The 27216-nt window shown below is 43.7% G+C and overlaps 1 pseudogene across 1 annotated transcript in view; it reads left to right on the top strand.

Moving 5' to 3' along the window:
- LOC147617403 (protein SLOW GREEN 1, chloroplastic-like) overlaps positions 1-27006 on the top strand; it is a 63735-nt pseudogene extending 36729 nt beyond the window's left edge. Inside the window, exons 3-4 of the transcript XR_015262185.1 lie at positions 26535-26615; positions 26774-27006. The product of XR_015262185.1 is annotated as a protein SLOW GREEN 1, chloroplastic-like (transcript). The remainder of the gene's footprint in view (positions 1-26534; positions 26616-26773) is intronic.
- Positions 27007-27216: the final 210 nt, after the last annotated feature.

Raw genomic sequence — 27216 nt, 5'->3', positions numbered from 1 at the left:
TTATCAGTATCATGGATTGGCTGATTCTACTCTATGAGCTGTTTTGAAACCAACATGGCAGGTATTTTGCGCTCGCATGGTTGGTCGAAGATATGCAGGGCTGTCTTGGACAACAGCGTTCAAGTTGAGCTTCCCTGGCTTGTGTGAACATGTGTTTATTTTGGCGGCTTTGCGGAGAAGGATTTTCTCACATCGATCATGCCATGGCGGCACATTCCTTTTTGCATGTATGTGGATGGATCCCCGGAAGATCTCCGGTGTGAGTCCACTGACAGGTCAATAGGAGTTTACGTCTTTTGCATGTATGTGGATGAATCCCCAGGAAGGACTCTGGTGTGAGTCCACTGACATGGCAAGAGAGCATGTATGGCTTGTGAAGCTTGACATGGCAGAACGTGTGGTTCTGAGGCTTGACATGGTAACATGTATGGCTTGTGAGGCTTGACATGACAGAACATGTGTGGCTTCTGGGGCTTGACATGACAGGACATGTGTGGCTTCTGAGGCTTGACATGGTAACATGTATGGTTTGTGAGACTTGACATGACAGAATATGTGTCGCTTGTGAAACTTGACATGTTAGATCATGTATAGTTTCTGAGGCTTGACATGACACAACATATGTGGCTTATGAAACTTGACATAACAGAACATGTGTGGCTTCTGAGGCTTGACATGGTAACATGTATGGCTTCTGAGGGTTGACATGGTAACATGTATGGCTTGTGAGGCTTGATATGACAGAACATGTGTGGCTTGTGAGGCTTGACATGACAGGACATGTGTGGCTTCTTAGCCTTGACATGAATAACTTGTGTGGCTTCTGAGGCTTGACATGACAGAAACATGTATGGCTTATAAAGCCTAACATGACAGAACATGTGTGGCTTATGGAGCTTGACATGACAGTACATGTATGACAGATACAGCGTGACATGATGACATGATGTGCTTTTCTTACAGTACATGTATGGTAGATATAGCCTGACATGATGTGCTTTTCTTACAGCTGACATGACAATACATGTATGGCAGATACAACGTGACATGATGACATGATGTGCTTTTCTTACATTACATGTATGGCAGATACAGCTTGACATGATGTGCTTTTCTAATAGTACATGAATGGCAGATGTAGCTTGACATGGCATGATCTTTCTCAGGACTAGCAACCTTGGTGCTCACTTCGTACTTATGTTTTGGGAAGGATTCAACATCCCTGAACATTCAGAAAAGCGGCTTATAGATTTATATATATTTGGGACACAGTTGGCTCTTGTGCCCGTGTCTAGTTATTATCTGGCTTATGGATTTATGGATATTTGAGACATAGTTGGCTATTGTGCCTGTGTCTACTTATTATGAGAGTTGTTGACTCATGATATGGATACAGTTTGTTTCTTCATACGTTTGGCTCTTGTGCTCGTATTTGACTTCGGATCGTGGATCTGGAATTATGTAATACTACTGATGCACAATGGATCTGCTATATCTGAAGGATATTTCAATGGTATCATGCTTCTACAGTTGCGGACAACTTTCTTATTATAAGACGGAGGGGATGTCACCAATTTGGTCCTCTCACCAGTCTTGAACAGTGTTTCATACACTGTCTGGAACCAAGGTGTGAATGGGGATTTTCCACAGAAGAAAGCTAGAGCACTTTACTGGCATGGTTTGGCCTGAAAGATGGCCATACATCATGAGCACCATGAGATTTTATCATTAAAGTGACTTATTATATTTGTAAGTCAGTGTTTTCACATGACGGGTTGGTCATATTATTATTTTGGGCGTGGATAGGTGGACAAAAGAAGGTGCCGCCAAGCCAGGAAAAACATAAAAGTTGATATTTTTGGGCCAAAACTTGGAGTACAAGCCAAGGAAAGCATAAAGTTGATATTTTGGGAAAAAGGGGAAAAGCAAGGCAAATTTGGCCTATTGGTTTTATTAAAAGGGGCTGGCTCTCTCTCTTTGCCATGCACATCCTCTTGGAGGCTTCTCTCTGTTGGCCAACTGCAGACTCTCTCTCTCTCTCTCTCTCTGTCTCCTCTGCTGCGCTAGCCGTACAGCACATAGCCCTGTCTTCCCTCTTGCACAGGCCGTACAGAGGCTGTACAACACCTCCTCTACTCTCTATGCTGATTGTACGGATGGTACAGTAGCTACAGTGGTCTTGCAGCTGTACAGTAGGCGGTACAGGTTTCCACAGCAAAGGGGTATTTTGGCTGTTTTTATGGACTGTTTTCAGGGCTGATTTGAGAGCTCTTTGGGGGCTGATTTGGCATGGAGTTCAGGGCAGATTTTGGCTCCGTACCGGGCTGATTTATGGATGGTTTATGAGCTGATTTTTGAGGACTGTTTTGGGACAGTTTTGGACAGCTCCTAGAGATGTTTGTATTTTGGCACTAGATAGAAATCTGGGCAAGATGTGTGCTGATGCTTTGTGGAAAATCTGGGGCTGTATGCACCCGCACCTTGGTATCTTGTAAAAGCTTGTGTGTGAATAAAGAAGTTTCTACGGGGGCCGGCCGTTCCGGCTCAGTGCGGTGTTATTGTATTATTTAAGGTTCTTCTGCTGTGTTGTGATGCTCTGTCTTTCGTATTTGAAGTGTTGGTCTATTCAATTGTTCCGGGTCCCCTATCAGTTTCAGTAGGACTGCACATACCAGTGCAAGACCTAGGCTTAAGGCTAATTGCCACATGCACTCTATCTAATGAATTCTCCAAGTGGGTTAAGAGGACTGACTCTCGACTAACCTCTATGGCGTGAACACTGACTTGTAGCTCGTGCGTGACTATCCTTGGACTGAAGTGCTACACAACTTGCTACATGAAATAAATAGAGTAATGATGGTATTAAATGCTAGAAAAATTGCTAAATAAATACTATACAATATGGATAAAATACCAGATAATATTATGAGGCTTGTGCAATGTTCCAGATGGCCTAAATGCATATGGGATGAATGCTATGCAAGAATGCACACATGTCCTGATGCAAACTCTAAGGCTTTTATGACATCTGTATGCATGAATGATTCTCTCCAAGTGGGTTAAGGGACTTGGATTTACTGATTGACTCTCGAAGAATGACCTATGTAGCTCGTGCTTGACATATCTTGGACTAAGGATTACAACGGGTTCACGACGTAAGACAAATATCAAATCCTAAAGGGTTCTATTGCTGTACAAGGTTGCATTGATGATGAGCCATCTTGTCACCATGCACTACAGTGCAGAGTGCATGTGACATTCCCTCCTGCTTAGCTTGGCGGCAGGTTCATGGCTTCCAAGTAGTCCGCCAACAACCGGGGGTGCTCTCGAAGGAATTCTTCATCTAGCCAAACTACTTCGTGGGTACCTCGATCTCGGAAATTTATATAGAATTGACGGAGTCTTCGACCGGAACCATGCTTTCAACGATGAAGAAGGATCCGCTTAGGCTCAATGACTTCTGATTCGTCTACCATGTTTGGATGCTGATAACATCAAACACTTCTGGTCCAACATATGGTTTTAGCCAAGAAACATGGAAAACGAAGACGTCACTTATCTTTTTAACTATAGAAAAGGGTCCAAAACTACGAAAAGAAAGCTTGGAACCACTTGTTTTAATCTCTGTTTAATGATATGCAAATAGACCCTATTCCCTTCCTTGAAGTGGATATCTCGTCTAGACTTATTTGCCTGTCTGTGGCACATGTTCAATTCTAACTTTAACCTGATGATATCCAGACTTTAAATCTATCTTACTAAAATATTTAGCACCTTTGAATTGATCAAACAACTCATCTATCCTAGAAATAGGAAATTTATTTTTTATTGCGATTAAATTTAATCCACAATAATATATACACAAATGTATATATATGCATCTTTTTTCTTCACCAATAATATTGGTGAAGTCTAGAGAGACTTACTTGCCCTAATAAAACCTTGTTCTAAATATTCAGCCAACTTCTTTTCAACTTCTTGTGTTTTTGTTAAACTTATTCTATAAGATGACTTACTAATTGGCTTTGAATCCTTTAAAACTTCTGTGGGATGATCTATCCTTCTATCTGGAGATAAACCTTTTGGCAATATTTTCAAAAAATATCTTTAAACTTTTCTAAAAATTTGATTAAAGAAGAATTAACTACTTCACAAATACTTGAATCAAATTTTTCACAATGGTTTTTAAACTGAGACATTGCATAACAGAAAAATATTTGTTCTACTCCATTATCTTGATGAAGCTTTTGGAGCCCAATATTACATATCAAAGGAGAGGATGGTACATTGTGCTCTCCTTGCAATGTAATAAAATTTTCTTTATGCTCAAATGTTAGTGTATTATGCAAATAGCTCCTCAAAAGTGTTTTTCCCAATGAAAATAATTCAAGTATGCATTCCTTTAGGCTTATCATTATCATTTCCAATAAGATCTTGTTCTTTGGACTTAGGACAATTCCTTTTATCATGTCTTGGCTCAAGACGAGAAACAAAGTTTTTCTTTAACCGCCCTCTCAAAATCTTTCTTTTTTAGAAACTTATTGGGATTGGATTTTTGCTTTTTAAGAGGTTCTTTCTTTTTAAAGAAAAAATCCTTTCTTTTTTGAGAGCCAAAATTCTCTCTCTCTCTCTTGCACTCTCTCTCAGCACACTTTAGTGCTTGTTTGCTTCCGCTCTGTGCACTCATTCATGGTATCATCGCTCCCGGTTCAGTGTTAATTTGCTGCCCCAGTCAGCATTAACCTTTTGCCCCAGATCTGCCTCAGTTTTCAGCACCTTAACATCTGCGTTTTCTTCTCAGTTCTGCTGCTGGTCGGCTGGCTTCTTCCAACGCCTCTCCAATCCTTGCTTCCGGTGTGGTGTGACTCAGGCACAAATTGATATTTGGCAGGCAGATGATCGTTGTGTTTTCTCTTTTTTGATGTTGAATTACCAAGATTCTGTTCTCTCTCATGTGCGTACAGAGGATGCTGCACATGAAGTTTGGAAGGCATTTGCAGATCTTTACGAGATTAAGTCTCCTGGATGGATTTTGGCTTTGGAAAAGCATCTTATGAACTTGTCAATTTCTGCCTTTCCATCTTTACTTGCTTTCATCTCGAAGATGAAAGATCTCCGGGACGAGCTTGCTGTTTGTGGCAAGGATATTGAAACCGGCCTCTGGTAGAAACCAAAGTGCGGTAGACTAGTAGTCACCCTTCCACTTGTAGTCCAAATAAGTAACAAAATTAACTGGAGCTAGAGTGCCCCAAAACTGAAATGAAATCGACACCTGTTGGCCCCAAAGCTTGGCGCCCCTTTCGGTATTTCTTTATTCAAATTCAATGAGATGTAAAACTGAGTACAACAAAACCAGCCAGGAGATTAAACCTATATGTCCAATCTGGCAGCCTTCAAGACCTCTTACAGAGGATTCACACACAGATCTGTGTTCCACAAAAGCAACACTCTGTGCTTCCCTCTGATCAACCAAGACAATTCAGCAGGGCAGCCTTGAGCACACATCTAGCATATTCCATGTACATGGTTCCACAACTCAGTTCACATATACATCCACTGTCCAGTCTCTGTTTCCACCCTTCAAATTGCCATACCCCTCCTCTCACAAGGGGCCAGATAACACAACTTTGCAGCAGACATAAGCCAGTGGAAAGAAAGAAAGATGGACAAGTTCAGAGCTTACCAAATCAATGCATGGTTCTGCACCCATGGGATTGATTGTACCAGCCTGTACTTGACAACGACTGTCTGTACTTTCCTCCCTGCAACCACCTGATTGATGTACAGGTTAGTAAAACCCTACTGTACCTGTCTGTACAGTCTCTGCGCGTGCAGCTGCTGCCTGAATGATGCACCTCCGCCTATACCAGCTGTACGGGTCTGCACTGTACCCGACTGTATTAGCTGGACAGAGGTTTCCTTGTCGCCTGTACCTGTCCGTACAGGTCTACAGCCGCATGTACCGTACAGGTCAGCACCTGCACAGCAGCCGCTGCTACTGTCTGTTCCTGCCAGCGCCGCTTGAACTAGCGCCGCCGGTCGTACAGCAGCCACGTGGACTGTACAGCCAGGGTCTGTACGGCATGTCTGTATGGGCAGTTCTGTATGCAGCCAAACACCAGCAGCCAGCCGACAACGTTTTCCTTCTCCTCGCATGTAGCTTGCACGCTTCCCCAAAAGCAAGAGAGAGAGAGAGAGAACGTGTAACTCCAAAAGTGGAGTTTCCTCCCTCCAAAAATATCCTAAGGCCCTTACTTTAATGTTTATTAAAGTTCCTAAGGGCCACTTAGGCCTAGGGGCCACCCATGGTTAGAACATTAAAAATATTAATGTTCTTGGTCCCCCTTCACACCTGACGATGTCCGCACATCATTCCCTTTGTCCGGGCACCCCAAATATGAATCATTTAATATTTATTTTGCTCAGCAACCACCATGCCCACACTTGTGCTGTTCCATTTTCACAGGGTCATGACATACCTCCCTCTTGAAAAATGGCAAGCGTCCTCGATTGCAATCTGGTGATACAACAAAATATCCAAAGTGAAATATACAATATGGCAAGATCAGTGTCCCAATCTCTCTAAGCCATGCATATGTAACAACATTCACTGCAAACCAATGGCGTAGTAGTAGTCCAAGTTGTATACCACTGTGAACCATACACAACCACAACATCCAATGTGACTAGTACACATATATCATAGAAGTCCCATAAATAGATGTACTGTCAGCCATCAGTACCTTCGGGTGAGACAAAAAACTGCACCAAGCGACCTCTAGATGTCATCTGAGCCTGTCTGTACCAAGGGAGTGGAGGTGCTACCCCCTCTTGAGCATCAGGCAATGCTCCAGACCCATGCTCTGCTGAACCTGAATGAGCCGTAACAAGAGTCGGCTCCAACTCAAAGGCATCGAGATAAAGCTGCAAAACCTGAGGTGAATCTGTTAAGTCACCTTCCTCCATCCACTTCGCATCCATCGGTGAATAGTTCTTGAACTTCACAAGATAGCGACGGGAAACTTTACCTCGTACCTTTCTTTCCTTATTTCTTTCCTTATGTGCCAGTATCTGCTCTGGAATAAGAACCTCATCAAGTTCCTCAACTTCTGGCTGAGCCTTATCTGATACATCCTCAGGCACATCCCCACGGATAGGTCTAAGGAGACTCACATGAAATGCATTGTGAATCCTCTAGTGATCTGGTAGCTTCAAACGATAGGCCACCTCACCAATCTTTTCCGGTACCTGAAAAGGCCCATAATAGCGCATGCTCAACTTGGGGAATAAGCGCTCTTTACCCTTCATCTTCTTGAGCCTAGCCTTTTCGAATCGCAAAAGAACCCAATCACCCAATGCAAACTCTAATGCACGTCTGTGACGGTCTGCTGCTTTCTTTTGCTTTTGCTGAGTTTTCTGGAAAACTTAACTCTCCGATAAGCTTCATCCATATTCTCCACATACTGATCAGCCTCAAAGATCTTATCCTTTGTATGCAAAATAGGTGGTACCTTCTTCTCTCCTTCCACAATCTCAAAAGGTGCCTTGCCCGTCGAGGTATGGACAGTGTTGTTATATGCAAACTCTACCAAAGGAAGATACTTTTCCCATTGTTGCTTGTGCTCTGACACATAACACTTAAGGAGATCTAACATGTAGAGTTAGCCTCTTCCGATTGACCATCTGCTTGTGGATGAAATGAAGATGAAAACTTGAGAGTTGTACCCATGTTGTCAAATAATCCTCTCCAGAATAAACTCGTCATCCGTGGATCACGGTCACTAATGATAGACGTAGGCAAGCCATGATACTTGAAGATGTTCGCCATGAACAACTTCACCATATGATCCACTTTGATCGTCTTACGCACGGGAATGAAATGAGCCTGCTTACTGAACCTGCATATGATAGTCCAAATGCCATCATTGCCCGTTTGTGTCCGTGGAAGATCAAATATAAAATCCATGGCAATGCTCTCCCATGGTCTATCTGGAATAGGTAAAGGCTGTAATAACCCTGGTGTCTTTTGACGGTCAAACTTTACCTTCTGACATACGATGCATTGCCTAACAAAAGCATCAACATCTCTTCTCAAGGTTGGCCAATAAAAGAAAGTCTCAAGTGCTTTTACCGTGGCGTCAATACCTCTATGACCTGCATACGGTGGAGCATGACTTTCAATCATAACCTTGAGGCGCAATTGCCTGGTAACACATAGTCTACCATGCATCAACAAAAACCCATCTCTGAGAGTATAGTGCTCATGCCGCTGACCCTCAAACATCTGATCATACAACCTTTCAAAGTCCTCATCATGGGTATACTGCTCTTTCATTTCATCAAGCTCATGATGATAAGCAAGTGAAACTGCTGAGACCTGTGGCTTGCGTGACAAAGCATCTGCCACAACATTCTTTTTGCCTTCCACATGCACAATTTGGAAGTGGAACATAGACAAAAAGTTTGCCCATCGCATATGCTTCTCTGAAAGCTTAGTTTGCGTGAGGAAATAACGCAAGGTCTGATGATTTGTCTGCACAGTGAAATCAGTCCCAAGCAAATAGTGTTTCCATGTAGAAAGAGCGTGAATTACAGCCAACATCTCTTTCTCATAAACCTATAAATGCTTCTCGGCATCCTGCAATATTCGACTCTCATAGGCTATAAATACTGTTTCCACATGCATCACATTGGACAACAAAAGCCTTTCGGAGGTCCGGTAATACCAATACTGGATCCGAAGTAAGCTTTTCTTTAAGCTTTTTGAAGGCTGTAATTTCCTGATCATCCCATCTAAACGGAGTTGCCTTCTTTGTTAAGGCATGAAGGGACGAAGCAATTTCAGCAAAATATCGTATGTACCGCCTGTAATAGGAACACAATCCCAGAAAGTTACGTACATCATGCACGATCCTCAAATCTGGCCAATTAAGAATTGCTTCCACCTTCGATGGATCCATACGGACTCCATGCTTAGACACACAATGTCCCAAGAAGTGTATCTCTTGCAAGAAAAACTCACTCTTCTTGCCATTAATAACCAGCCTATGGTTCCGGAGTTCTGCAAACGCAATGGCCAAATGCCTTCTATGCTCCTCCTCAGTTTGTGAATGCACAATCATATCATCAAAGAATGTGCCCACAAACGCTCTCTGAGGCCGGAAAATCCTGTCCATCATTCTGTTAAATGTGGCAGGTGCATTTGTCAAACCAAAGGGCATAACCAAGAACTCATACAACCCAAAAGTGGTTCGAAATGGTGTCTTATGCACATCCTCGGGTCTAATACGTATCTGACGATACCCGCTTTTCAAGTCAATCCGACTAAAGACTGTGGAGCCCTGTAAGCGGTCCAAAATGTCATCAATCCTCGGAATGGGGATTCGATTCTTGATGGTATTCTTGTTCAGCGCCCTGTAATCAATACACATGCACAATAGGAACAGATTCCCCTTTTAGCTTTACATCCAAAACATGTTCTTTCAAAGTGATCTTCCTATTGTATGTATCCACCACCGCATGTACTCTGTGGCACCATGGCATTCCCAACAAAACATCACATCCATCAAGTGGCATGATGAAAAACTTTTCGCTGTCCACATAACCTTGCAAATGAAGCCTGAGCTTCCCAATAATAGGAGTAACAGGTTCTGCATACCCAGGACAAGCCATGTTAGCCTCATATAAAGGCCCCATCTCCTCTGCACGAATACCTAATCGGCCAACCAAATCCGGTGAAATAAAGTTGGCTCTAGCACCTGTGTCAAAGAATATCAAGGCATTTTGATCTCTCACTTTGCCCCATGCCCTGCACAACTCAGTCTCTTCACCACCTGGCTGTTCCCCAACAAGATCAGGAACTAACCTTGCAGACGGTTTTGGTTTCTTTGACTTGGGCTCTCCTTTGGTGTCAGAGTCCTTTTGGGACTTTCGCTTGGGACAATTAAAAGACATATGTCCCTCTTCTGTACAGTAAAAACATTTCCGAGCATCCATCAAAGCCTGTCTCTCCTCAGGAGTTCTCTTGGGCATTGATAACTTCTTATACCGCTTCTCTGTAGACCCTTTTGCATCACGCGAAGCATGCCCTGACTTGTCAGATTTCTTGCTTGAGTTCTTACTGCCTTTAAATCCAGATGAGACTCCAGTGAGTAACGCATTTGCTGTCATAGCATTCTCTATCATCTGTGACATATTTGTTACTCGAGTCTTTATGCAATAGTCATGCACTTCCTTGGGCAGCCCACCACAATACTTCTCCACCTGCTCAGACAAAGGCACTGCACGATAAGAAGTAACTGGGAGTAAAGCTTCCCAAAACTTCTTATTGTAATCTTCAAGATTTTCACACTTTGATGCATCCAACTTGTGCCATGCTGTCATTACATCCACCTCAAAAGTAGATGTGAGCCATACGGAAGAGAACACCTGTTTAAACTGTACCCAAGTAGATGGTGCTATGCCTTGCAAAAGAAGAGTAGACCACCACTGCAATGCATTGCCTTTGAGAAAAGTCGCAGCTTTTCTCACCTTAGAGGACTCCGTGTAATTACCACCAGAAAAAGCAGCATCAAACTGCTGTAAGAAGGTAAGTGCCTTTAACTTATCTTTGGCCCCACTAAATGTATCAAATTTCACAGCAGCTCCCCCTTCCTTATAATCCTTCGCCTTACCCATAGGCGTTAGATTATCGTAAGGAAGTGGCTTCACAAGATTGCTACCCCTAGCATTCATGCCCATCATAGGGTCAACATTACCAATTCCCACACCTGGCATGCCATACATTCCAGCCATGTTTCCAAACATACCACTATGCATACCGGGCTGCATGTCCCCATACATATTTCCTTGCATTCCAGGTTACATGCCCCCAAACATATTTCCTTGCATTCCGGACTGCATACCACCATACATATTCCCTTGCATACCAGGCTGACAATTTGCTCCAAAAGTCCCTGGCATACCCATGCCTCCCTGAGGATAACCCCCAGTCATGGATTGGAACACAGAGCCACCACCAAAATAACCTGGATGCATAGACTGCTGAGGAATAGATGGCTTTCGAAAAAGGAACTCTGTGAGTTAGCACCAAAAGCATGTTGCATGTTCGGAAATTGTCCAAAAGATGGATCTTGTGCGAAGGCACCACTATGACCCTGAGGTAGATTCTTAGAACGCACCTTCTTCTTCTTCTTTTCAGGCTCAGAACGGGATCTCATAAATTTAGCAAACTTCTCACTTTGTGTGAGCTGCATAAACACATCCATTACACTAGCCAAACGATTTTTAAACTGAGCATCATCTTCCTCTTTACTAGGCATATCTTCTGGCTGTGTTACATCCTCATCTCGTGCATCATCTGTAGCCTGTTCTCCTGCAAGAATATCCTCAGATTCATTTCGCTCAGGAGAGGTCTCTTGCTCTTCCTCTTCATTATAAAAATAGTCGTCTTCTGTATCAGACATGTTACTGAATTTTTCAGCAATGACTTTCGTCGAGTCAACCACGAGCTCATCCCCTTAAGAAAGTTGATGATGGGTCCTGGCAACGGAACCTTGAAACCGGCCTCTAGTAGAAACCAAAGTGCGGTAGACTAGCAGTCACCCTTCCACTTGTAGTCCAAATAAGTAACAAAATTAACTGGAGCTAGAGTGCCCCAAAACTAAAATGAAATCGACACCTGTTGGCCCCAAAGCTTGGCGCCCCTTTCAGTATTTCTTTATTCAAATTCAATGAGATGTAAAACTGAGTACAACAAAACCAGCCAGGAGATTAAACCTGTATGTCCAATCTGGCAGCCTTCAAGGGCCTCTTAGCTCAGAGGATTCACACAGAGATCTGTGTCCCACAAAAGCAACACTCTGTGCTTCCCTCTGATCAACCAAGACAATTCAGCAGGGCAGCTTTGAGCACACATCTGGCATATTCCATGTACATGGTTCCACAACTCAGTTCACATATACATCCACTGTCCAGTCTCTGTTTCCACCCTTCAAACTGCCATACCCCTCCTCTCACAAGGGACCAGATAACACAACTCTGCAGAGCAGACATAAGCCAGTGGAAAGAAAGAAAGATGGACAAGTTTAGAGCTTACCAAATCAATGCGTGGTTCTGCACCCGTGGGACTGATTGTACCAGCCTGTACTTGACAAAGACTGTCTGTACTTTCCTCCCTGCAACCACCTGATTGATGTACCAACTATGCTCTGATAAAGCACCGCCTGCAGTTAGAAATGCTCTGACTGCAATGTGTTCAGGACTGAACAGTACGGAAGCCGGCTGCACCTGTCCGTACAGGTTAGTAAAACCCTACTGTACCTGTCTGTATAGTCTCTGCGCCGGCAACCAGCTGCTGATGCATCTCCGCCTGTACTAGCTGTACGGGTCTGCACTGTACCCGACTGTACCAGCTGGACAGAGGTTTCCTTGTCGCATGTACCTATCCGTACAGGTCTGCAGCCGCATGTACTGTACAGGTCAGCACCTGCACAGCAGTCGCCTGCTACTGTCTGTTCCTGCCAGCGCCGCCTGAACCAGCGCTGCCTGAACCTGTACCTGCAGTCGTACAGCAGCCACGTGGACTGTACAACCAGGGTCTGTACAGGCAGTTCTGTATGCAGCCAAACACCAGCAGCCAGTCGACAACGTTTTCCTTCTCCTTGCATGTAGCTTGCACACTTCCCCAAAAGCAAGAGAGAGAGAGAGAGAGAGAGAGAGAGAGAGAGAGAGAGAGACGTGTAACTCCAAAAGTGGAGTTTCCTCCCTCCAAAAATATCCTAAGGCCCTTACTTTAATGTTTATTAAAGTTCCTAAGGGCCACTTAGGCCTAGGGGCCACCCATGGTTAGGACATTAAAAATATTAATGTTCTTGGTCCCCCTTCACACCTGAAGATGTCCACACATCATTCCCTTTGTCCGGGCACCCCAAATATGAATTATTTAATATTTATTTTGCTCAGCAACCACCATGTCCACACTTGTGCTGTTCCATTTTCACAGGGTCATGACAATATCTCTACAGAGGATATGGCTATTCGGCTTCTCTCCAAGCTTCCAGAGAGATTTTATGCTTATTTTCAGTCTCTTGTTTCTTCTCCTGGTCCTGTTCCAGTTACTTGTGAGAAAGTTCTTTCCTCCATTATGTAGATTGAGTCTCGCTTTGAAGAGCGGACTAGCATCTCTGGTGGTTTTGATGGAGCTTTGGCTGCATGAGGTAAAGGAAAGAATCAACAGAAGAAAGGGAAAGGGGACTCTGTGCACTCATTCATATATTGAGGAGTGAGATTTAAATTCTTTTGTTTCATAGAACAATTATCCCACTTCACCCAATTTCGGTCTTCTTTATTTTCAGGAAAATATTCCTTTAAGAATAATTTCTTGAATGAATCCCAAGAATCGGGTACTTGCCTAGCGTTTGCTAAACTCATCCACCACTTATTTGCTTTGCCTTGTAAGGATATACTAGCTTCAATTGGGCGGTTATGATCAGGCACATTTCTTAAAAGATGCAAATCTTGCTATTTTTGTAAAAAATTATGGACCGCCTTCTCTTTTCTACTAAAAGTGGGCGTCTTTAAATCTTTGAATATCATACCTTGGTCTCTAGTTTTGGGACTCTCTTCAACTATGGTTCCATTCAATCCTTTTTTAGAGTTTTTTCTCTTTCCTCATCAATGTTTTTAGATATTTCTTTTACTCCCAATCCTTCCCCTCCTCCCATCAGGGAGCTAAGAAGACCCATCATTTTCTCAAGTTTATTCTCTATATTAGAGATTTTTTCTTTCATTTCCTTCATCTCTATATCCTCATACTCATTAAGATCTAAATCTTGCACATCTATTTCATTTGTTTTTGTAATATCCTCTTCCATGTGGAAAGATGTCACCACTTCTCTCGGAGATGTCTGAAATGATGTCATGATTGAATACATGTGGAAGGGCTCCATGGAAGGATTGGTATCTTGGTGTGAGTTCTTGGCAGGATTTATGGACTCATGGAAGGGTGGTTACCCTGGTGAGTACTTTTTGGTCCTGTGTGGACGGCGCCTGTGAACGGGCTAGTTGGATGTACAAGATGTAAGTTGGGAGATTTCATCCACTATGTTTGAGCACCAGCATATGTATGTGAGTTGCACATGCATGGATGACTTGTTTTTGATGCCTGGACATTGCCTGGTATTTTGCCTGTGAATGTCCACGGGCATCGGGGACGCCTGGACAACTCGTGGATACGAGTGTGCACACCTGTTTGGGACTCATATAGTTTCCTTATGTGTTTTGCAGGTGGTAAGTGTGCACACTTAACCCAATTTATTCATTATTTCATGTTACTAAGGTTTATTGGGTGTAGGGTTCACATTCACTTAAAGTGTGGGCAGACACACTTAAAATTTTATAAGTGAGTTCACATCAGGGTGGACTATTTTTGATGAACCAAGGCCAAATATGAGAGATGGGCACCTGGGCACTCCCAAAAAACTCCACGAGTTGCTATTCTGGGTGTGGGAGGGCCAAAGTGGGCAAGCCCTGACTTGTAGAGCACTCAACTGGAAATCGTGGGTTGTTAGGAGCTGTGTGGACAAGAAAAACTGCAAGTTTACTCATATGCATGAGCTACAGGCGAAATACATGCGAAGTACAAGGGTCCCAGGGCTGGCTGGCTGCTATTTCTCTCTCTACAGGGCAGGTCGACTTCATCTACAGGTGCTGCAGGCTGATCGATTTGGCTCCAGGAGCTTGTGTATGGCTGTTGGGACTGTTTTTGGGCTTCTTTGCTGAGAATAGGGCTTGGACGGAGTGAGCAGAGCATCTACAGGAGCTGGCCGACTGTTATAAGGGCCATTATTGGCTGTTTTTATAGGTTTGCAGGAGGTTTCTCGCGACGAAACTTGAGCAAACATGTCCCTAGACAAGTACTAGGCCTGGGGATGTGATCTGGTGGAACCTGTGGGTGGCCAGTGAGCCAAAACCATGGCTGGTTACTGTTTTTGTCATGTGCACAGTGGGTATCTACCGTGTGCTATACGCATGCAAGACTAGTTTCGAGGCTTGGGGAAGCTTGGAACTAGGCAGGCTGATTGACGAGCTGAGTTAGGGAAATACTAACGGGCGGGCATCCAAGTATGGACGGGCGGGCGGCCAAGTGTGGACGCCCGATGACCGGCCAAGAGCCTATAAAAGGGTGGCCAAGGTTAGTTATTGTATTATGGAGAGTCTCGCGAGTTTGTGAGAGCTCTATGGTCTTGGAGCCTGGATCTAGTGCAGACGTGCACCTGCTTTATGCAGCCGAGGCCGGCAGCAATCTCGAGGCCCGCGAGGGCAGCTTCGTGGCGGTATGGGACGTCGCGAGGAGGAGATTGGTCGGTACGTCAACCTAGTTAGCTCAGCTCGTGGCTCGGTGGGGACAGCCAAGACTGTGGGCTCACCCACGGCTGTCATGGTTGGGAGGTGAGTCAGGCCTGCACCCCCTTTGTTGTTTGTTGTTCGTTTGTTTGCAGGATTCGAGTTTCGAACCAAGATCGATCACGAGGGGATCCGTGGGGATTTGACAGTGGTATCAGAGCATACCTCGTGAACGAGCAAGTCGGTAGGTAGAGAAGAAGAGGTCGAAGAACGGTATGTGTTAAAAAGCTTGCTGTTTTTTCTGTGCATACTGCAGTTTTCAGATTTTGTATGTGTTTTTTCTTCATCAAAGAACCCCATGTTGATGGAAGATGGTAGTTTTGGTAGGGTTGAATGTTTTTGCAAAGAAGAGGCCTTGTGTGCAGTCGCATGTACAGTCGTGAGAGAAAAACAGAAAAAAGCATGTTTCCTTTTCGTAGCTTTTTGGCGCACGAGAGAGAGAGAGCAAGAGATTGTGCTGTTCGATTGTTTGGCTGGATCGCTTATAGGTGGTCAGGTTTGTGCGCTGGCGGGGACGTTGGTATGCTAGCGACGGCTGGCTGGCAGGCAGGCGCACGTGCCTGTGTAGCCAGGCGGCCAGGCCTGCCAAGCCAGGCGGCCAGGCAACCAGGCCATCTAGGCACCCAGGCTAGGCACGTTGGGCTGGTGCCCAGGCTAGGCCGGCGCACAGGCCAGGCGGGCAGCACCCAGACCTACGCAGGCGCCCAGCCATGACTTGTAGGCGACCAGCGCAGGCTTCCAGCAGCAGCCGACGGGGTTCCAGCAGCCGACGGCAGGCGCAGGTTGGCGCAAGGAAGCAGGTGACGCCAACAGCCGCCATGTGAGATGGCCGACGGGGTGACGCCACCAGATTAGGTGGAAAGCGAAAAAAAAAACGCAAGGAAAGCATACATTTTTTCTTGCTTTTGTTTTTTGTTTTTTTTTCGGGGAGTTTAATTTTTTTTTTAAAAAAAGGTTTAAAAGTCCTCCCCTCTCTAAGGTTTCCAAAGGTGTTTATTTTTTTAAAAGAAAAGCGAATATATATATCCATATATATATATATATATATATATATATATATATATATATATATATATATATATATATATATTCAAGAAAAAAAAAACACAAAAGCTAAGCCTAGCTTTTCGAGATTTTTTTTGGCTTTTGGGAAACCTTTATTAACCCCCTCAAGTGGGCTTCTTACCACACATCTCTCGAGTTCTCAAGTTCTCAAGTTTTCAAGCTCTCAAGCTCTCAAGTTCGCACGCACTTTTGTTGTGCAAAGACCAAATTTTCTCTCCACGTACCCTCTTCACGATGTCGACCCAAGAATCAGAGTTGGAGCCCCTCGTGGAACGCGAAGGCTTGCCGGCTACGGAAGGCACTGATGCCGATCTTTTTGACGAGTTTGTGTCAAAATCAGATTTCCAAGAGTTCAAAGTAGCTCTCGAAGCTTCTTCGGCGGAACGTCAGGCACAAATCGCAGCCCAGATGCAGGCTTTGCAGAACTCCATCGCTCTCTTGACCACTACCCTCTCTACTTTTTCGGGAATGGATACCTTGGCTTCTGCTTTAGGTCCCAATATTACTCCGGAACCGTTCGGGGGCGAGCAAAATCAGCGAACCAAGGAGATCGTGGACACTTGGCTACATAAGTGGCAAGTTCACTTTCAGTTTCATCCATATGATGATGGAAAGAAGATACAGTTAGCAGCAGGTTTCCTGTCCGGCAAAGCTTTGCTTTGGTAGAAGGAACTGAACCCTAAGCCAACGACTTGGGCACAATTTGAAGATATTTTCAAGAAAGAATTCCTCAAGAAAGAGGCTGACTACGATGTTGTTGCCCGGTTTTCAGCTTTGACCATGACCTCGCAGCACCTCACTTATGAGGTCTACCTCCAGAAGTTTCGTGACTTGCAGATGAAGGCTACAAAGATGGATCCCACTACTCTTTTGGGGTTTTTCGTAGCTGGTTTACCCGACTCGTACCGATTACAGGTTAAAAATAACAAATGCAAAACTTTGGACGAGGCTATTCATTCAGCTCGTATCTATGATGATACGATGGTCTCTTCCAAGTCAAAACCCGTTATCGAGCAGGGGAATAAGCATAAAAGAAAGTTCTCTGCACCTATGGCTAACACGACTGAAGGCAAGTCTTCGGACCAACCTTCGAAGAATACAACTTCGACACCAGCGAAGAAGAAACGACTCCTTAGGACTTTGAAGCTCAAGAAGGAAGGACGTTGTTTTATCTGCGAAGAAAAAGGACACATGCGTAATGAGTGCCGGAAGCAAAAGGGTACCAAGTCAAACGCAGGACCCAAGCCAAAGGCAGCTAACCAGTTGTCTTTGACAGGTACGTCAATTACTGTACTTTCTCGCCCTAGTACTTGTTCTGATTGTCTGTTCAATTCTAAAGTATTTGGCATGCATGATCTTCTCCGAGTTTATGGAGAAGTGAATGGCCATAAAATTCACATTCTTTTAGACCCTGGCAGTTCGCATAACTTTGCTAACTACAAACTTGTGCAGAAATTGAGTCTTGATACGACACTCAGCGACCATACCTATGAGGTACGTCTACCTGCGGGAAGACAAGTTTGGGATCGCAAGGTCGAGATGCTTCCAATCCAGATTCAGGACTACAAAGATACTCTGGAATGCTATGTTATGCATCTGGAAAATGTAGACTTATTATTAGGGATTGAGTGGTTTAAGACTCTTGACGTCCAGATAGATTAGTCTAGTCATATTTTTTCTTTTCAGCATAGGGACACCAAGTATAGTATTTTAGGTGATTGTATTCATCCCTCTCAGGGACCTCTTGTAAATACTATTGATTTTGGAAATATAATGAATTCTTCTTTGTACACCGCTTTCCATTGTGTCTTAATTCCACTTTCTTCTTTTCTCATCCCTTCCTTGGATGTGAATGAATTAAGTGTGTTTGAAAGCAAAGAATTACAGAAGATACTTGATTCGTTTCAAGATGTATTTCCTAAGGAACTGCCATCGGGTTTACCACCTGAACGGGCAGTAGATCATCGTATTGACTTGATCCCTGGTGCTCATCCTGTGAGTATTCCACCTTATAGGATAAGCCAAGTTGAGGAAGATGAGTTGGCTAAACAACTCGCAGATTATTTGAGGATGGGCCAGATCCGTCCAAGTAAATCACCTTGGGGTGCACCTGTGTTGCTTAGGAGAAAGAAGGACAATACTTGGAGAATGTGTATAGATTACAAAAGATTGAACAAGTTGACTATTAAGAACCGTTATCCTCTCCCTAGATCAGATGACCTAATTGACCGGTTAGCAGGAGCGAAATATTTCACGAAGATAGATTTGCGTACTGGCTATCACCAGATACGTATTCATGAAAGGCATGTCGAAAGAACCGCCTTTCGGACTAGGTATGGCCATTACGAGTTTCTCGTATTACCTTTTGGGTTAACCAATGCTCCAGCCACTTTCCAGCAAATGATGAACGATCTTTTTCGTGAACATTTGGGAAAATTTGTGGTAGTGTTCCTGGATGATATTTTGATATATAGCCGTACTCTTGAGGATCATGTCAGACACCTCATGATTGTCTTATCTATTTTGAGACAGAATGGACTATATGCTAAGTTGAGTAAATGTGAGTTCTTTATGACTGACATCATTTACTTGGGACACAAGATCACTCGAGATGGATTGAGCGTTGACTATGACCGAGTTGAGAAGGTTTTGGACTGGCCTATACCGCGAACAGTGAAACAACTTCGTTCTTTTCTCGGTTTTGTTGTTTTTCTTAGGAAATCTGTACGAGAGTACTGTCAGCTCACACTACCGATGACCGACTTATTGAAAGGTCGTGGACGTAAGTCCAATCAGCCTATCACTTGGAATAACGATTTGGATATGGCCTTCAGACTTTTGAAAGATAAAGTCAAGGAAGCACCTATCTTAGCATTGCCTGATCCTAGTCGGCCTTATGTTCTTGAAACTGATGCCAGTGACTATGCTATCGGGGCTGCTTTATTTCAAGATGGTAGACCGGTTGCTTTTGAAAGTAAAAAGCTAGACGACACTCAAGCTCGTTGGCCAACCCTTGAGAAGGAGCTTTATGCTGTGATTCATGCTCTCAAGGTTTGGAGACATTATTTATATGGCTCCAAGTTTGTGGTATTGACTGATCATCAGTCAATCAAGTATGTGTGTGATGCGGATGATTTGAGAGGCAGGAAAGCTCGTTGGGCAGAGTTAATGCAAGATTTTGATTTTGAGATCCGTTATCGGAAAGGGTCCATGAATAATATTGCAGATGCGCTTAGTCGGATTAGAGAGGTGAATACTTTGTTGTTCACCGAGATTTCTACTGACTTATTTCAGTCATTGAGAGGGCTTTGCAAGACTGATAGTTATTTTGGTCCATGTTGGCAGAAGATCCAGGACGGGAGCTCATTGATTGACCAAGACTCGGGACTGAGCAGTCTACTATACAGGCTGCAGGAGGTCAGTGGATGATTCGGAATGGTTTACTATTCCGTAATGACAAAATTTGTGTACCACAGATCCCGGACATTCGGTCCAAGATTCTGAAGGAGTGTCACGACGCCCCTTCTGCTGGACACCCTGGGGTACACAGGACGCTATCGTTAGTGAAACACACTTTTTATTGGCCGAAGATGAAAGAGTATGTAGAAGATTATGTTCTCAAGTGTCAGATTTGTCAGGCAAATAAAGCTGAACGCTTTAGACAGGTTGGGTTGTTGCATCCTTTGCAAATCCCAGGTAATAAATGGGAAAGTATTTCCATGGATTTTATTACCGGATTGCCAAGAACACATCACGGCCACAATTCTATTTGGGTTGTGGTAGACCGCTTGACAAAGATGGCTAGATTTTTACCGACCCGGAAGACTATTACAGCTACGCAATTAGCTCGGCAGTTTATCGAGCAATTGTTTAGACTGTACGGGTTACCGCAGGACATAGTCAGTGACCAGGGACTCTAAGTTTACGAGTGACTTTTGGAAACTTGTTTTCGAGAAGTTGGAAACAACTTTGAATTTGAGTTCCTGAGATCATCCTCAATCTGATGGCCAGATTGAAAGAGTGAATCAGATTTTGGAGGTTATGCTTCGAGCATATGTATCCAAAAGACAAAGTTCATGGGAGGATTATCTTCCTATGTTAGAATTTGCTTATAACAGTACTAAGCATACGAGTACAGGGTTTAGTCCTTTCATGCTTATGTACGGTTTTCAACCAAGATCACCTGTTACAGTAGGATTCTCAGGACTTCAGCATGATGCAGCACGTAATTTTTTGCAAGATATGCAGGAAATGTTACAAGTTGCAAAGGAATCTATTAGAAGTGCTCAAGACCGAGACAGGTTTTATTCTAATAGACATCGTTCACCTAGAGAGTTCTCTGAAGGAACGATGGTGTATTTGCGAGTTCCGAAAGATTCCGAGACTTTACGGACAGGTAGATCTCCGAAATTATCCCCTAGATACTGTGGATCATTTCGTGTTACACGACGGATTGGTTCAGTTGCATATGAATTGGATTTGCCTTCTCATGTGAAAGTTCATCCTGTATTTCATGTCAGTAGACTTAAGGAAGTACTGGGTGGAGCAGATCAGTTAGTTACTCCTCAAGAAATTATAGATGTCCAGGACATGACATTTGTTCCGCACGAACCTGAAAAGATTCTTGGATTTCGTAAACGAAGATTGCGTCATACGCTTATCACGGAATATAAGATCAAGTGGAAGGATCGTGTTGAGGAGGACGCTACATGGGAGACATTGACTTCTCTTCAGAGACATTACCCTGGCTTTTTAGTGAGCTCAGGAGTGAGCTCTTAGAGGAAGGGGAGTATGTCATATGCACAGTGGGTATCTACCGTGTGCTATACGCATGCAAGACTAGTTTCGAGGCTCGGGGAAGCTTGGAACTAGGCAGGCTGATTGACGAGCTGAGTTAGGGAAATACTAACGAGCGGGCACCCAAGTATGGACGGGCGGCCGGCCAAGTGTGGACGCCCGATGACCGGCGAAGAGCCTATAAAAGGGTGGCCAAGGTTAGTTATTGTATTATGGAGAGTCTCGCGAGTTTGTGAGAGCTCTATGGTCTTGGAGCCTGGATCTAGTGCAGACGTGCACCTGCTTTATGCAGCCGAGGCCGGCAGCAATCTCGAGGCCCGCGAGGGCAGCTTCGTGGCGGTATGGGACGTCGCGAGGAGGAGATTGGTCGGTACGTCAACCTAGTTAGCTCAGCTCGTGGCTCGGTGGGGACAGCCAAGACTGTGGGCTCGCCCACGGCTGTCATGGTTGGGAGGTGAGTCAGGCCTGCATCCCCTTTGTTGTTTGTTGTTCGTTTGTTTGCAGGATTCGAGTTTCGAACCAAGATCGATCACGAGGGGATCCGTGGGGATTTGACAGTTTTGCAGGTTTGGGACAGCACTTTGTGAGAGCGTTGGTGACCGCTCTATCAAAGTACAGGAGTGGCTGTTGATCACTCTACCCTGGTTGGTGACCAAGAGTGTTTTACAGGAGCGGTTGGTGATCGCTCAACCTTGGTTGGTGATCGAGGGTGTTGCAACAAGAGTTTTTGGTGACTGCTCGACCTTGGTTGGTGACCGCTGTTGGTGACCGAGGAGTTGCAGGCAATGTGTTTACCTATGTTTCCACAGTTGGATAAATCTGGTGTCAGCTGGATGAGTGTGTACTCTCCGGGCACCCGCATCTTGTACATATAAATACTTCTGTTGGTGATAAAGATACCTCAGGGAGGGGGGGGGGGGGGGGGGGGGGCTGGCCCAACTTCAGCCCCTAGTGCTGTGTCATGTGCAAGTTGGTTTATGTTTGCAGGATGTATAAGCTCATGTAATGTTTCACAATGATGGTAATCATGTATATGCCAGGAATGGTTGATGTATGTATGTTGTTTTGGTAGTGAATTGGTTCCATATACACGTGCCCGTGTGTGACAGTGGAATCAGAGCATTGGTTTCTTTCTTTGCTTGAGAAAGACAATTTTTGGGCATAAGGAAAGCTTTTGCTGAGCATACAGATTGTGAAACATGAGCATGCAAGCATGGTTTGGTGAGCATTCAGATGCACAGTGGTCTGCTAAATCCGCATATTCTAACCAGGCCGATGTACTTTCAGAGCTAGAGGCTCTCAAGCGTCAAGTTAGACGCTATCGTGAGGAGACAACTGAATTGCGGTCTCTCAAGAATGACCTTGATGTGCAAAGGGTTTTGAATGAAAAGAAAAAGAAGGATTCAGGTGACGATGCAACCTTTGAGGCCATAGCAGCAGAGATGGGATATGAAGATCCTAGAGAGCTGGCCATATCTTATTTGAAAGGCAAAAAGTATGTATTGGGTGATGCACGTACAAAAAGGACTCCCCGCGTGGAAGCACATGCAGATTCTAGTACATCAGGAGATGTAGATCCTCATCACCGTTATGCAGGGAGACAGTGCAGACATATATAGCTAAGTACTGGAAGGTATTGCTGAAAGTTACTCCCTTTATGTCTCTTTCTAATGGGGAGAAGAAACGGAAGTTTGAATCAGGTTTTCACCCCATCATTCAAGAGAGCTTACAGGTGTACCCAAATCAGACTCTTCAGTAGTTGATAAACTCAGCACTCATAGCTGAAAATTTGCATATGAAGTGGGTTAAAAACAAGTCAAATTCAGATTCATTTAAGGGCAAGAGACGGGCTGGTTATGACCAGAAAAAGGGTGGACAGCCCTCTAAAAGTGAGCAAAAAGATGCCTCAGATACAAAGGGAAACTCGTCTAAGAAGCCGGGGGGTAAATGCAATGATTTTGGGCTGTCAAAACAGCAGAGGCTTGATTATGTACGTGATGGGAAATGTTTTGGTTGTGGTAGTAAGGATCACATATATCCTAAATGCCCGCGAACCCCAAGAATGCAGATTCTAATGTAGAAAAGCCTCGTGTGAATGTGGTGCCCGATGTGCAGGGTAACACGGGGCAACCCCCGGATCAAAGCATGGGGACAGTTGAGGGATCAGCCCGCACTCTTTTTGTTTGATGATGCATCCACAGATAATTTCATTTCGGTACAGATGGCTACTGCCATAGGCTTGGATGTATCAGATTTTGGGACTCAAATGAATGCAGATGCCGCCTTGAGGGTAAAGAAGTTGATGTAGCGTTTATCATTGGCAAACTCCGAATTCATATATAGGGATATCTTGATCATGAGAGTTTCTTGGTTGCTCCTCTCACAAGATGTGATGTTTTGGTAGAGATGCGTTGGCATGCTCGTATGGAGCCCAAGAAGGACTATAAGTCCAAGAAAATCAGCTTTGTTCATAGAGGTAGAGAGCTTGTTATAGAAGCTGGTACTCCAGGTAGTACCATACCTATTGTAAGTCATGTTCAGGTTTCCAAAATAATGAAGAAGTCAGCTTGTTCTTACTTGGTTTTTGTACGAGAACAATCTGAACATGAGAATGTAAATGTAGATCATCTAACCCAAGAGCGCATAGACTTTTTGCATGGTTATGGTGATTGTTTCAGGGATGCATTACCAGGAGAGTTGCCACCTGAGCGTCCCGAGGATTATCGTATTGATGTGATACCTGGGAGTACGCTCCCGAATAGACCTCCTTACAGGGTGAGTGCAAGTTAGCAAGAAGAGATTATGGCGCAGGTTAATGATTTGCTTGAGAAAGGGTTGATACGCCCTAGTTTATCTCCTTATTGCTCACCTGTGTTGCTGGTGCAAAAGAAAGACGGGATGTATAGGATTTTTGTCACACATAACCTGGGTTTGCATCATAAGAGAACCCTTATTGATGACATAAAAGGTCACCAAATCTCCATTCTGCAATGTGTTTCAAATATCCTTAAAGTCCTGGTCTTTCATAAAAAAATAAAGTGCATAAAATAATCCATAGAAATTGCATGGCCCATGGGTCTTCGAGATAAAGCATCCGCTACCTTGTTGTCTTTGACTTTCGTAGGCCACAACATGGCTCTCTTGGTTCAAGACTGCCTCAATGTAATAGGTTTTGACAAATCTAGAATAATCAATATTGGTCCTTTTGTTAGCATAAAGTTTCAATGCTTATGTGCATATTCCAGATGTATCCAGGACCAAGCTAGATGCCAAAAGCAAGAAGTGTATCTTTCTTGGATGTAGTCAAGAGTCGAAGGTATATCAGCTCTATGATATAGAGGCAAAGAAGATTGTGGCCAGCCGAGATGTGGTATTTGTAGAATAGCCACACTCAGTGGAGGAAGGAGGTCCATCCACTCTATCATCAGCTGGAGAAATAGTCCACCAACCCACCAGTTAGATTTCCTCTCAAGGAGGAGGAGTTTTCAGAGGATGAAGGCTCTCACACATCATAACAGCCTGCTGCTACACCACAAGGAAAGCCACTTCCAAAGTGGGCACAATAGCTCTTTAATGAGAAAGGCACTTAAGGATGTTACACCTCAAGAGGCCTACTCTGGTAAGAAACCTTTAGTTTCTCATTTCAGAACATTTGGCTCAGAAAGATTCCCATGGTTTTCTTTGTCAAAACTTGCAATGGAATGCAATGGACTAGCATCCACTGCAAAAACTTCTTGATTAATTTCTTGGCATGATGTCAATCTGATGATCTTCCGATCTCTTTGGCTTCTTGCTTTGGCTGCTTTGACTCCTTCGGCTTCAATGGCTCGATCCTTGATGAAATCTTCAAACATTTGAGCCCTCTTTTTTTTTTTTTTGATCTTGTTTCCTCTTAGCTCTCCAAGCAAGGAATTCTTCATCTCTGAGCAAATGCTTGAATTGCTGGAAGTCATGATAATCTTTTGATGATATAGCCGCAGTTTCATGCTTTTGCTGCAACTCCACTTATGAGATGACCACGATCAGATCCCATACTTCAAACTGCACATTTAGACCTCAGACGGCCTTGGTTTCTGTCTTTAAGTCCTGGATCGGCCTGATAGTTGTTCCCTTCATTAGGTCCTTGGGCTCCATAGGTCCACGAAGAAGGTCAGTAGAAACACCTTGTGTCCAAAATAGTACATGGCGGTATTGGCGGCACGATCAGGTGGCTGTGGTTGGCGGCACTGATGGTACGGAGGAACAACAGCACAGGTGGTTGTATAGTACGGCCAGGCGGCAATAGTAGCTGCATCTAGGCGGTGATTTCAGTAGGCGCAAAGGTGATGATGGCGTTGATGATGATGATGATGATCTTCTCGCACACACTTTCACAATCTTGATGATGGCGATGAAGGAGATGCTCTTTAAGCTATTATGATAGTTCAAAGATCTTGTTCGTGGCGCTACAAGAGAGGTTCAAGCCTTTTTATACATGAGGAGGGTCCTACTTTTTGCCAAAAGCTTAACCATGCTTTTGCTTTTGTCTTTTTCTCTTTGCTTTTCCCTTTTTACTTTATACAATAAAATATTACTCAAATAGGACTAGCTTTTCAAAGTTCTTTTATGCCTTGCTTTTCTGGCTTCAAAGCCTTGCTTTTTGGCCCTAGAGTTGCTTTTGAAAAAGCGGCTTTTTGCTTTTTGATCCGGCTCAGTCTCCTCTTGCCAATGGTGCCTTGACTCGCGGTCAACTCAGTTTGACTTTTTGCTTTGCTATTCCGTCAACTCCTCTCAATCTGACAAGAGAAATCCTTATGCATGAGACCAAACATTCAGTATGTCGTCTTGCAATAGAACAGATTCATGCATAGCCGATGTACTAACCATTGGTAGGTTGCTAAGTGTGTTTTCTGCAACTGCTTTTCAACACTGTTCAGTAGAGCTCCGCCTAGAGAAAAGTTTTGGGTTTACTACCTTTTGAAGATTGATCTGCATTTACTCTGCACATGTCACTACATAGGGGGGGATTCGTAAGTTTATAGTAGTGATGTGTGAACTAGGAGTAATAATTCTCCACCTGTGGGACACTTTGTATATCATATGGTTTTAACCCTCGTGTGTGAACACACCCCTATGGTGTTTTAAGTGACCTTTTAAAGGTCACATTTTGTGCTTTGTACCTAACCTCATTATCTCATTATTGTGTGTGCATCGTGGAAGTTTAATCCTCGCTGAGATATTTTATACAGAATCCTGAAGTGGTTTTCAAAATTAAATAAATTTCGCAGGGACATTTGCATGAAGCATTACAGCATTACAAGGAGATGATGGATGAAGATGTAAATGATTTTCATCCTTATCTTTGCCAGGTATGCTCTCTTAGATGTAAAATCCATGCTGAATTATGGTCCAAGAGTTCAAGTCGCTTTCTCCTTTTCCATTTTGACCAGTTATTCACTATTTTCTACCTTGTTCCTTTGAACTGTGACAGGCTTTATTGATTGAGATGTTTATTCTACTACTGCAGGGAATCATTTACAGTGTATTAGGGGAGAAGGCCATGGCTGAACAGCAGTTAGCAGTTCAAAACCTTTGATAAACTGTGCCCCAAAGATTTTCCGGATCGAAAATTTCTTGATGGGCTCATGTCAAGAGCTAGGAAAGAAACAAATTTTTAAGCATAAAAACATTCTTCTATATGCATTTAGGTTTATGAAATGTACCGTCAATCATCTAAAGACACTTTTTAATACACATATCTTGGAAGATAAGGGTATTACAACAATTTCACTTTTTTTTAAAATTTTAGAAATCATAAATTTACTAGGTATATTTTTTCTTTTCCAAAATTTTACCATAGGTATATGTATGCTAACTAAGCATTCTCAAGTGGTTTCATGAAATTTTAATGACTTGCCTTTACATAGAAATCAACCTTAAGCCACTTTTGTGGCTCAATTTTATAGGATG

This window comes from Cibotium barometz, chromosome 36, assembly GCF_041138505.1.
Source record: "Cibotium barometz isolate CiBa-2024 chromosome 36, ASM4113850v1, whole genome shotgun sequence".
Lineage (NCBI taxonomy): Eukaryota > Viridiplantae > Streptophyta > Polypodiopsida > Cyatheales > Cibotiaceae > Cibotium > Cibotium barometz.
This window is presented reverse-complemented; position numbering and strand designations above follow the sequence as displayed.